Genomic DNA, 12,916 nt, shown 5'->3' on the forward strand with positions numbered 1-12,916 from the left:
CTGTGTTGTGTGGGAGTACTGCGTGTCTTTGTCAGTGAATTAGTAATTCCTGGCTTGAACACTGAACGTGCACCATGGGCAGCCAGTATTGGGATGCAGCATAAAATGAGTAGGTGAGTGACTATGCATCTTCAAGTAGTTGCTTGCAGTATAGCACAAAGCTGTCACTGATATTAATTCACAGCACTGCTACCTTCCCTGACACTGAAGTCACTGCTCAGTTCATGTATACAGTACAGAGGGTTTTGTGTGGTACATATCTGGCACTACATAAGGTTATAATATGCATGTTACTTGTCTTATGCCACACTAAGACCAACTCAGAGCAGTAGGCTGAGAAGTAGGTTGAGAGTCTCATCTAAGCTAAAGCCAGCAATGTAGGCACCGGTGCACCAACAGATCTATGCTCTGTCTAAAATGATCATAAACTGACATTTCTATAGGAGGCATAGATTGGAGATTGTTGGGATAATTAATGCATCAGTGCACACATTATAACCGTGCACCAATTTCAACTGGGCTACTGATATCAATAGGGAAGATATGTAAAAGGGATGATTGGGGGCTGATATGAGGCACTGATGAGGACCCTCCCAAATTAAAGAAGCAGTAATTTGGGATTTAGCAATATGTAGTGTAGTGTAGGTCTACTAACAAGTAACACAACTAAGTACTACTCCATTAATCATTAATCTTAACAAAACTAAACAAATTAGTGATTAGAATTGGATTTTACTAGGCTTTGTTTGAGCAGGAAGATGCAGGAAGTTACAATGAAAATGTTGCACATGTCATCTGGGTCAGAGAAAGGTGACTGTGAAGAAGCAGAAAGGGTTCAGGAAAGTTACTGGGGGTTGGCTAAGCAGGTGAGGTGTTTGAATGATGGATGACCTCATGGCAGGAGTCATGAAAATGGGTTGTGAACAGGGGCGTTGCTAGGGGGGGATAAGGGGGCTACAGCCCCTGATCTTTTGGTTGTAGCCCCGGATAGAATCTCAGGAGCTACAGCCAAAAGACTAGATAGCCCCCAGTCCCAACAGTTCCGACATCAGCGTAGCCCTGGGTCTTTTCCAGACCTAGCAACTCCCCTGGTTGTGAAAACATGTGCTTTCTTTATGAAGCTATATGCAAGGGGATGGAAGAGAAGAGAGATTATGAGACAGAGAAGGAAGAAAGGAGGGGCAGAAAAAGATTGAATGGGGAGAAGAAGGAACACAAGAAAGAACATAGAACAAAGAAGAAAAATAGGTGTTCAGTAACTGGCTAGCTCGTTGGGTGCTGCAAACTGCAGTCTGAGTCAGGAGCCAGAGACAGTGGTGAAAGGAGGGAACAAAAGAAAGAACAAAGAACAAAGAAGAAAAAGAGGTGTTCAGGGACTGGCTAGCTCGTTGGGTGCTGCAAACTGCAGTCTGAGTCAGGAGCCAGAGACAGTGGAGAAAGGAGGGGCAGGCCTGCACAGCTCCAACATGCAGCTTGCAGTGGGAGAAAGGTAGCCCCTTTGGGCCAAAGGCGTTTCCCATGCAAGCCGAATCCCCTTTCTGGCTGGTGAGTCTGAGTCACAAAATAAGTCACACAATAATTAGAATTAATAAGACAATTGATTAGGACTACTGAGGGCTGATTTGGGAGGTGCTAAATTGGGATAAAATATAAACAGTGGACACAAACGCTTCTGTTCTCAAAGCGTTTTTGTTTCTCTCATGCAAAGGTATCGATTTCGCAGGAGTGCTTAGGGCTTCCAGTTTGACTTCAAGGTCATAGATAGCTGTGTATCTCCTGCCAAACTATGATGGATGCATAATCTTGCTCAAATAAAAGAGAAACTTCTATTGTGGGAGGGAACATGTAAAGAAGTGTGTTTGCCTCACTGAGCTGTCTCTGAATATTTTTCCCACTGTATCATCTGTCCAGAAATGGTAAATGGTAACTACGGCTGTTTTGGCCTGAAAAATGTATAGTGTTTTCCCTCCAGATTAAAATGTGAAATTACAGATTGTTGTTTTCCTTCATTTTCATATGATGGTAAAGTCAAATTCAAGTTGATACATTACTTTGGTTTTCTTGCTTGCAAACGTTTTGTGATGAGATGAGATTTTCAAACTGCATATAAAGTACATGATAATAAATAAGTACATGTACTGGTCCATTATTTGTGTGGTCTAGTAAATCTGCTTTGTTTATTTGGCAAATCAATATAACTAATGTGAAAAAGTAGTGTGCTTAATGCGGCACCAGGTCTAGCATTGCCCTAGCCAAACCGTCTAGCATAACATTTCCTATGTTTTAGCAAATGACAATCAGAGACACATTGTTGCTCTTTGTTGAATACTCCTACACTGATGAAAGAGGCCTAAAACTTCAAAATTTCTAAAAAGACTCTCAAGAAATGTAATTGCCCCATTACCCCTGCTACACTTTATGACTGAGTATTACTACCAATTTAGACTAAACCTGTCAAATAGCACAGAAGATGTAGGCACAGCCCATTACAATAAAATCATGTGAACCAAACAAGTTCTTATCTTCCACCATTCATGGATCACTGTTCATAAACTTCTTGAAGTGATTCACACTTACCTCATTGGTTCTACTTAATATACACCAATTGGAGAAAGTAAGTTCATGTTATGTTGTTATATTCTTAAACTTTTCAATAGTACAAAATCGTTTCTAGCTAAAAACAAAACGGTTCGAACTATTGTTTGGCTCGAGAGAACTTGCTGCCAAGAAGCAGGTTGTAGTGCTGACTGCCTGCCATGGCTTGCCAATTTTGCCCTAAGTTTTTCCTCTTCCACCCTTGTACAACCATTACTCGTCATAGCTAATAAATGTCAAACGTGCAGGTCTAAATTGAGTACCTCAAAGGTACACTACCCTCATTCACCGATGTTGCACAGTAATTTGAAGGCATTGCTAGGCTACCAACTTTACACTGTCCTCTCTATTTGAAACCTGCTAGCCCCTTCAGTTCATCCTTACATCAAGTGGACATCCCTCACAAGCATACCATTGACCTTACAGACTTTATTGGGACACTTCCGCCGGCACTAATCTATTTGTTCCCCATTAACACGTTGTAATAAGATTGTTTTTCATGTTGCTAACCTCCTAAATGTCACCTTTAGACCATATGTTCGTTTTGTGTCTCCTGGCCTCCAGATACAAGCCATAAATTACCTGTGTGTTGCATCTCCAGAAAATGTCAGTCCATCTTAGTCCACAATGCATACCTAACTTAAAAACAAAGCTTTCTTCCAGATTTCATGTCCCCATGTGGACTTCAAATACAGTTCCAGAAAGGAATATCAGTGCCTGCCTTCTCCATTGATCCAAGTACTTTGCACTAGGCGAATACCCAACACACGGATCTCATTTTAAATCCTGAATCCAGGGATAAATCTGATATTGGCTCCCAAAAAAAACTCACAATACTTATTTCATCACTCATACTGACCTCACTGATGAGGCCCAACTAGGCCGAAACATGTGTCTGAGGTTGATATTGGTACACTTGTTCAGAGGAGAATTGCCTAGCATTTCGGTGCTGGGCTGCCCCAGTGGGTGGGACAAAGACTGATATGCAAATGGTTATTTCTCCTCTGTGAAAGATACAGTGAGCTAAAATGTAGTTGTAGACCCTCCTGAGTAGGCACCTTCCCATAGCACAGGTTATTTGGCCCTGTTTGTTCCCATTAGAGCAGCTCTGTGACCTTTCTGTGCACTCTATAAAGACAAACCTGAGGTACCTTTTCTGCACAATTGTTTAAAACTGTCCTGAGAACTGTTTTGAAACCAGCCTTACGGAGTCTTGCGTAAATTGTGAAGATATTTAAAAAAGGGGACAGGGGGTTCCCTGGAACTATCAACCAATTTCTCTAGTCTGTGTTAGAAGTAAAATCTATAGGAACATTTGACAGTTAAGGTTGAAAGAGTGGGTAATCGAGCAGGAAGCATTGAGCCACCTACAAGTGGGATTTTTTAAGGGATTAAGTACACTTGAACAGATCCTGATATTAAACCTTATTCATGACAAATATGTTGAACTATTTGGGGTTAACTTGTATCTTTTGTTTGTCGATTTAAAGGATGCCTTCAACAGCTAGAGTTCATCTAATACAAATATTCTTGCAGCGACAGAGAATATGTTTTTTAAAAGGCTAATCTGTTTTCCGGTATGAACCCCAAATATTCCATTCCACATGGAATTGGCCCTCTTGTGTATTTTGTATGTGTTCACTGTTCAACCACTTTTATCTTGAGTCCGGATCTGGTCGGGGGAATTTCATGAAAAAATGTTGTGAAGCTACCTGCCCTCCACCAGAGCCCTGCCCCTTACATTGCATCCTGCCTCCCTTCCAGCAGAACCCAGACCCCATACCTGGCATCCTGCCTCTTCACCACCAGAACCCAAGCACCATACCTGGCATCCTGCCTCATTACCACCAGAGCCCCAACCCCTTACCTGGCATCCTTCTACCCCACCATGCAGAGCTCAGGCCCCTGGCAGCCTGCCTCCCCAGAAACCAGGCTCCAGATGTGGCATCATTTCACCCCCATCACTGAGACCCCCAGACCCATACCTGGCATTCTGCATCCCCATTACCAGAGCCCAGGCCCCATACTTCGTCTATTTGCATGCCCATGACCCAGGGCCCAGGCCTCTTACCTAGCATCCTGCCTCCTCAACAGCCAGAGGCCATAATGCAAGCCCCATACCTGGCATATTCTCCCTAACTCCTACAACCCAAGCACCACCCAAGGCATCCTACCTCCACACCACCATAGTCCAGGCCCTTTCATGGCATCCTGCCTCCCCACCAGCAAAGCACAGGCCCCATATCTGCCATTCTGCTGCCCCACCACCAGAAACCAAGCCCATACCTGTTATACTGCCTCCTAAACAGCCAGAGGCCAGACCAAAAGCCCCAAACCTGACATCCTTTCGCCCACAAAACCAAAGCCTAAGCCCCATAATTATGTTTTCTATTGATATAAGCAAATACATGACTAACTATAATGTTTCCAAAGTAAAAAAGGTTGCTCCCAGTTCTTATCTAATTTCACACACCCCTTACAAACAACCCATCTCCACATACAGCTCCTCACTGAATCAATACGGATTACACAATAGAATCCATACCACCCAAAGAAATTCCATGAATAGCACACTAATCTACCACAGAAACACCAATGCAACTCAGCACACTCCTTAAACACCACAAAGACAGGCACAATAATCACATAAACAATTTAAGTTACCAACCTGGAGCTCACATTAACCACTGCTCCAGGCTACTCACAAAATATAAAAAAGTTGCATACCACAGAGAATCCTACGTTTTCAGATCATTCACACATCAACATTGCAACAAAGCAACTTTCCCATGCTTCTGCATTACTCTCCTACCCCACCGCTTGAAGATCCTGAAAACCCAAGAAACCGTGAAAATGGTGGACTGTGTACCATAGAAAACTCAATGGCATGGCATAACAGAGCATAGCAAAATGTTTCACTTAATCTCCTGTCGGGCCATACTATGGATGGACCATGCCATATTCATGACTGGCAGCAATAGAGGAAATAATTATTGGCTCTGCTGAGGTCAGTCCACTATACATGAAGAGATTACATTATTTGTCAAGATCACACACTTTGGTTAAACAAAGTTTTAACCCAATCTACAGTTTAGGCATTTGAACACATAACTTTCAAGCTCAACTTGCTACGAATATGTACATTCTGAATTTTAAAGCCTACAATACTACTGCCTGATAGAGCACAGGGCTCATGTTTCCCATGGCCATGTGTGAGAAGGTGACCCAGTCCTGTTTATGCTTGTACTTTTGAGATGTGCAGTTTTCCTAAATTTTGAATGGGATAGAAAAAATACAAGTCCCCGAATCCAGAAGTGGAAAAACAGGACTGAATGGCCTTCTCATGCCAGGCCACTTGTAACCTGAGAGTTTTGATAGTTTACTTGCAAAATACACGTATCTCAAATTAAGATAACCTTAGAATGTGTAAATCCTTAGTGAAACATGTTAAGCCAAAAGAATATTGTTGTAGTTTTATTTTCCACATCCTGAAAGGAAAAACAGAAGTCACAGAATGCAAAATAATGCAAGCCTGAAAAAAGCCTTCCTTTTACACAACTGTACTTTGCTCACTTTAAGAATCACTAAAAAAGGGTTTGTAGTAAATTCACTAGGATACTGATTACATTTGTCACAAACCTCCCGCTTGTGCATCTTTTTAAGAACATTTAATTATCCTTATGAAGCAATCTGATTTTTCAATGTTAAAGTAGTAGACTTAATCACTAGCTTTTTTGCATAACTTTAAATATATTGTAAGGGTACACCCTCTCACTGATGGTATACAGAACCCATCAAATAGGATAAAGGTTGCATTGCAGGCCATTAAGGCCACGATAAAGGGGAGGGCTACTTCTAGGCCAGTAATGGAACTATGTTCAACTGCCAGATGCAATGGGCTTTGCTGCCAAGTCAACAAGCCCACTTTAAGTTGACTTGGCAACACTCCCGGGGCAGGTCTTCACCTGTCCATGGGGAGGGGGGCAGACAGCCAGGCACAACATTTTGCAGGAGAGGCCAGTGCCAGTGGAATCCTCATCTTCTTTAACATTCAAAGACACAGGAATAAAAACAAGGAAAATATTCTGAGCAGTCCGAGACTTAATGGTTTGGAAGAAATAATCATATGTGCTAAAAAGCCTGAATGACCCACACGCATTCAGTAAGAGACCTAACAAGATGCTACAGCAGAATCCAGACAAAGAATATCTACACAATACTTTGCATTTACTTATTGTCAGCCCCAGCAAACACTTTGAAGTTTACCCACTTCTTTCGTCCAATGGTTTACTGACTACACCTCCGGACTCCCAAACCACCCCTAATCTTTTCCTGGGCCTTAATGTGATTTATAACATATGCGCATTACAGAGTGTTCCAAATTACCTAAAGAATAACAAATAAATAGGCCACATATGTATGGTATCCCAAAGTAAAAGTAGGAATAACACAAATATTTAGAGTACACTATAAAATAAATCCAGGCTTTCGAATCACATTCGCCAATGCCTCAATTGTGTGTCTTGGTGTCTGTGTGTGTGCACGCATGTGTATCTGTGCGTGTCTGTGTCCAAGCAAACAAGAAAGATGGAGAGACAGCATAAGATCACCATGTGTGTTGGGTAAGATGCACTTCAATAGGGAAAGATTAGAGTGGTGGCTTATTTTACATTAAGTATCTCTCTGTGATCACAAATCTTTAACATGTTACACAGGTGTTGTTGGTGTAGGAGTTCATTGAAACACATATTGATGTAATAGAAGCCTCAGCTCTTTGACTGATAATTGTAAATACAGCCCTACATTTGTTACACTTTTGTTATGGTCAGTCACTATCGTGAAAGATAAGTGTAAATCAGGCGTATCACTGCCATGGTGGCAAGGTACATTTCGTATGCAGGTGTTTTCACTTACATTCAATTGAGTTACACTTCCATGCAACTAGCCGCTATATTTATTAAGGTTTAAGTATTCATATGTAAATGAAATACCAGATCCTAAAAGTGACTTCAGGCAATGCGTAGCAGCAGTATACAGTAGTTTACTAGAAATCCCCAAATAGAATAAAACATTGTATTAAAGATTGGTCTATGTTCAGCGTGTAGATGCTTGGACTGCACCAGTCTCCAATCAGACACAGGGCCTCATTACGAGTCTGGTGGTAACCGAGGAGGTAAAACTGCCTGGTTACCGCCGGACTCATATTACCATTCCGCCTCTGTGACTCCCGGAAATACCAGGGCATTACGATCCTGGTATCCTGGGAATTCCGGAGGCGGAATTCGGTAAATCCCCATTCCCATTGAGTCCCATAGGACTCAATGGGAATGGGGAAGTGGAAACACCGGCACTATCTCGTGATGTGCCGGAGTTTCCACGTCCGCCTGCAGGCAGGAGGTGTTCAACCCGCCAGGTCAGACCTGGCGGAAAGATCACCTCCCGCCTGCAGGACTCGGGATCGGGCGGTCCAGAATTAACAGTGGCGGCGGGTTTCCCGCCACTGTTATTTCTGGACCACCCGACCCGTAATGAGGCCCATAACTAACCTGAAGTCCCCAAGCTACCTCACAGAGGAACTCTGCATCTCTGGAGGCAAACATCCACCAGAAATAAGTACATGTGCAGACCTGACCTCTGCCCGTATAGGAAGGAAAGAGCCAGACTACAAGTCTTCTCTGTCTCTGCTCCAAGACTCCTGAAACTCCTCCTTATCAACATCAGACTCCCACCCGCGCTTCTACAGTTCAGGAAGGCGCTCAACCCCATCCTCTTAAAGGAATGGCTCCTCCCTATCACCTAGGTGCACACATCCTCCACTCCCCATTCTACCTGAGACTGGGTGATCTGATCTCCACTACTTCCTCCCCTGCTTACTTGTAAATCCATTGGTGGCAAATTGCCCACCCTCACCCTGCTCTGTTGTGAGCTGCCCACTCCCTTGTTTCTCTGCTTCCCTCACCATGTTCTTACACCTATGAATGTAAAGCGCTGCCTTGCTTCCTGATAATAAAAATAATAATAGAAATGAATAGGGAAATCATGTTCACGTATCTTGTATTTAAATGGCACCTCTTATTAAGAAGAATGGCTTACATTTCAAATTATGAAATAGTTCTTTATTCAGCTCGCTCACACTTCATAACAAAGAACAAATCATTATTTTACAAACAACGAAAATATTTTGTGCAATCGTCGCACAATTTATTTTTTACTTACATTTCTTACATTGCTGCTTTCATTTTACATTGAAAGAATTATATTGGAAATCAAATATTAACGATATTCCACTCTGACTACCGAATGTCCCAGCTATTTACAAACATGCTTAACACCTTCATCCCTTTTGCAGGAAGAGCGAGTGATGGTCCATGAAGAATTACCATGTATAGGTTATCCATGCCTGCTCAACTGATTTGTATGGAATCATGAGATATCACATACTGGGGACACATTGCTGTGAAAGGTCAAAGGGTACAGGATAGGAAATGGGGACGTTGAGATGCTGGTGGCCACAACAGCTACCCACTCCACAACTGTGGCATTGCATGCTGCATAGAGGATCCCGAAGCCTTCACTCCATCCACAGTTGTCTTGTGACGTCCCAAGAATCCCACCATGATCCCTATGCCAGATATCACATTCCACAAGAGTCTCATTGTAACGCAGGAAGCATGTCCTGTATTTAGATAAGAGAAACCTATAGAATTCGGAGGGCGCGAAACTTGGGCACCATGAGCCAGATGCTGTCATTGGCAAGTGCCAAGTTTGCAGGGAGGAACACAACTGAAAGTGCAGTCCGCAGGACACGCCATGAGCTCACCCCACACTGAACTGTAGAATTGTGGTCATTCTTGGCTAGCATGCAACCATTGCACAGGAGGATTGTGGCAGCAATGGACACTACAAGTGCCAACGTGGAGTCTGGTGACAAGGAGGGAAGCGCTGTCTGACTTTAAAACAGTGAAAGCCATGACATAACCTTGGTGAATGAAGGCACAAGACATTCCAGTGCAAAAATCATGTGGGGAAATTGTATTAATTAATCCCCAGGTCAAGACCAATCTGAAAGCCTGCTTTTGACCAGCACACAGCTTCCACGCAGCTCACACTGATAAGGCCAAATAGAATTCTTCTAATGTAGGAAAGGAGAGATAGCCAACATGAAGTACAGACGTTAGCAGACTGCTAGAGAGCACAGAGAAAGGTGAGTTTAGTGAAAGGTGAAGCAAGCTCAGAGAAGAGATAGGGAGACAGTGGAGCAGGGGAGCAGGGGAGGAAGAATTTGAAGAGAGAGAGAATGGAGAGGAGATAAAGGTAAACAACAAAGAAAGAGAGAGAGAGAGGGGGGGTGAAGGAAGAATTTCAATGTAGAAATGAAGGTTAATAGGAGACCTGCCATCAGAAATTAGAGAGGTTATGGCTAGGGAGAGACGTTTACAGGAGGAAGCAGACAGAGAAGAGTAGGAATACAAGGAACACCAATGGAAAGAGAGGGAACAGAGCATCAAAGGACAATTGAAGGAAATGGTGTTTGAAACCAATAGAGGGAGATTTATGAGGGAGGATGGAAGATAAATGGTTCAAAGTGATTCCTCTGCAGGCAAACCTCGCTGATTCCAGGGCTCTGGGATCTGGCTTTGACACTCTGACCACTCTCCCATGCCTCCTGTACTGATGCAGGAATCAATCCCACCTCACCCGATCTCCTGCTCCTCTGCCCCTCCTCACCGGCCACCCCGCCTTTACCTTCCTCTCCCATCCTTTCCCCCACACGCATATTTGCTCCCACCCAAACCCCACACTTCACCTCTCACTCTGCTCCTTACATTATCAGCCCACCACCACCAATGCTACTGGGTCTGCGCCATCATGCACGAATTCAGACATGCAATATTTCTGACAGGCCGGCAAAACCAGAAAAATAACTGATAGAAGAAAGAAAAATGGTGAAAGAACGATATCAAGAGCGAAAGAATGAAAAGGAGGATAACTCAGTATACATTGGAGGGCAGGAGATTAGAGAACTGAGGGAAAGGATTGCGTGGAAAGAGTGAGAGATAGAAAATCAAGGTATACAATCAATTGGAAAAGGGTGGTTACGTATCTAAGGAGGGTAGGAACATGGAAAGGTTAAGGAACTCAAACTCTTTGAGACCTGGGGAGGTGGGGTTTTCTAAGTTGGCGGAGAGGGGCCAGAGCAAGGGCAATAGTTAATCTGTCAATAGTTAATCACATGTGAAATGTTTAAAATTGCCAATGTTAATTTGGCCTATATTATTTTAATTTTCCTTTTGGTGTGAATTTAATACCAATATTGTTATTTGTAATTCTGATATGCATATCAATACTGTAAACTTGCTGGTTTTTATTTTCTGTATTTATTAGTTTGTGCAAACTATTCAGCCTTGAGGAAGACCTATGTGTCAAAACACGTGTCGGCTGTTCATGATCTAATTAAAACATCAGATTATTATTGTATTTGTCTTAGTGTAATGGTGTAAAGTGCAATACCACCCCATCTCTCTTTAGCTTATTCTACTAGTGCCAACCGGGGTAGATTGGTTGGCGGGTGTTGGATTGCTGCTTACACTACATGATTAATAACATTCATCTGTATTATAATGAGTGATCACCAGCACACGGGTACACAGTTGCAAATCGACAATTTTGTTTATGGTAATGTACATATTACCTTCTAAGAACATTTTGGTTAACAATGAATATTTGCATTTCATGTCATTTTGGGCTCCCAAATAGTGTACTATGGTGAACTAGAAGCCCTCCTCGACCCATGCAAAAATAAACAAAATATTTAATTTCTGGATTGAGCCTGCCCACGCAAGAAATTATGTTTGTTCCATTTCCTTTGCCAGCTGGCTTAGTCCAGATATCAAAATGTGCTTTTTCAATTTTCATGGTTGGATTTGGGTACCCATATAATTCCCCACTACTCTTCGGGGCTATTGATGACCCCACACAGCCTAGTGAGGCATGTTATATGGATCTGCAATCATTCCTTTCTTGCAGGGTCATTTTCCTCCAAATCATTACACTGTTTTGTTGATTTGGTGTACTCTTATTCACTCAAAATGTGGTTATGTTAGAAATGATTCACTGTTTTGTTGAATTGGTGTACTCTTATTCACTCAAAATGTGGTTATGTCAGAAATTATACTTTAGAGATGGGCCCAATTTGATTCACTAGTAAAAAAAAAAAATACTCAATAACGGAGTACTCAGAGTGCACAGCTTTATTCAAATCACAGAATCTCAGCCAGGGGCAGCATGCAAGCAGCTCTCAAAATTACAAAGAGTATGAGCGGATTTTGTACTAAAAATCTATCAGCAATGATATCATGATATGATATCAGTTACAAAACGTATAATTAGTTATGATTGGTTAATATATTAAGATATATTTGGAATACATAAGTGTTAATTTTTTCATTAGTTTAATCATCTGAGATGGCTCCTCATCAGCCCAACACATCATAGCTAAGACTTTCACAACATCATTATATTGGCTATTAATTGGTTGGCATTATTCATCATGGGCGGTGTGGCAAGATAGATTTGCATTGGTTGGCACATTACTCACTAACCTTGGACATCTTGATGGGATGGCGAGATATGAGATACACATAGGGCATGGGGAGAAAGAACTCAATGGTCTGCACAAATTACATTTAAAAGTACCCTTCATCATTCCCAGGATATGTGGCCTATCTACACCTTTGTATTTGGGCTTGTGTATTATCTTGTGTATGTGTGCATGCTAGGGAGTTCAGCAGGTGTCTTATCTATACTTGTCTCATAATGAATAGTCAGTGTTCTTCATGTCTTGATCACGTTTTAAGGGACCATGTTGGAAAATAAATGTCTTCTTATTTACTTGGATTTTAATGTGCATGTTGCATTCTTTATGACCACTGGAGACACACTTTATCTATCCCCAACTAAGTCTTTTGGCCTACTGATTGCATATCTTTGTGGCATCAATGGCTGATTGTGCTCTTATTACACTTTAATTAGCTTGAGAGTCTACTGCTTCTCATCCTGGGAATAGTTATCTTGTCCATGTGTTCTGTATGTCCATCACTCCCTTCCATGCATCTGACCTTGGTGCTTGCTAGGAGCTACTGTCTGGGCAGCTCAAAGCTTCTAAAATATATGTAGTTTGTCGGGGTGATTATCCCGGGGTCGGCTGAGCCGTCCGCGGACCTCCGGGCTGGGAGGCCCCAACTCCTCCCGTGCTTCCCAAAATGAGTATGAGACACACACAAGAAGCAAGGTGGCTCTGCTGTTTATTATAACAACGGCA

This window comes from Ambystoma mexicanum, chromosome 1p (assembly GCF_040938575.1).
Source record: "Ambystoma mexicanum isolate Mex_15411 chromosome 1p, UKY_AmexF1_1, whole genome shotgun sequence".
Lineage (NCBI taxonomy): Eukaryota > Metazoa > Chordata > Amphibia > Caudata > Ambystomatidae > Ambystoma > Ambystoma mexicanum.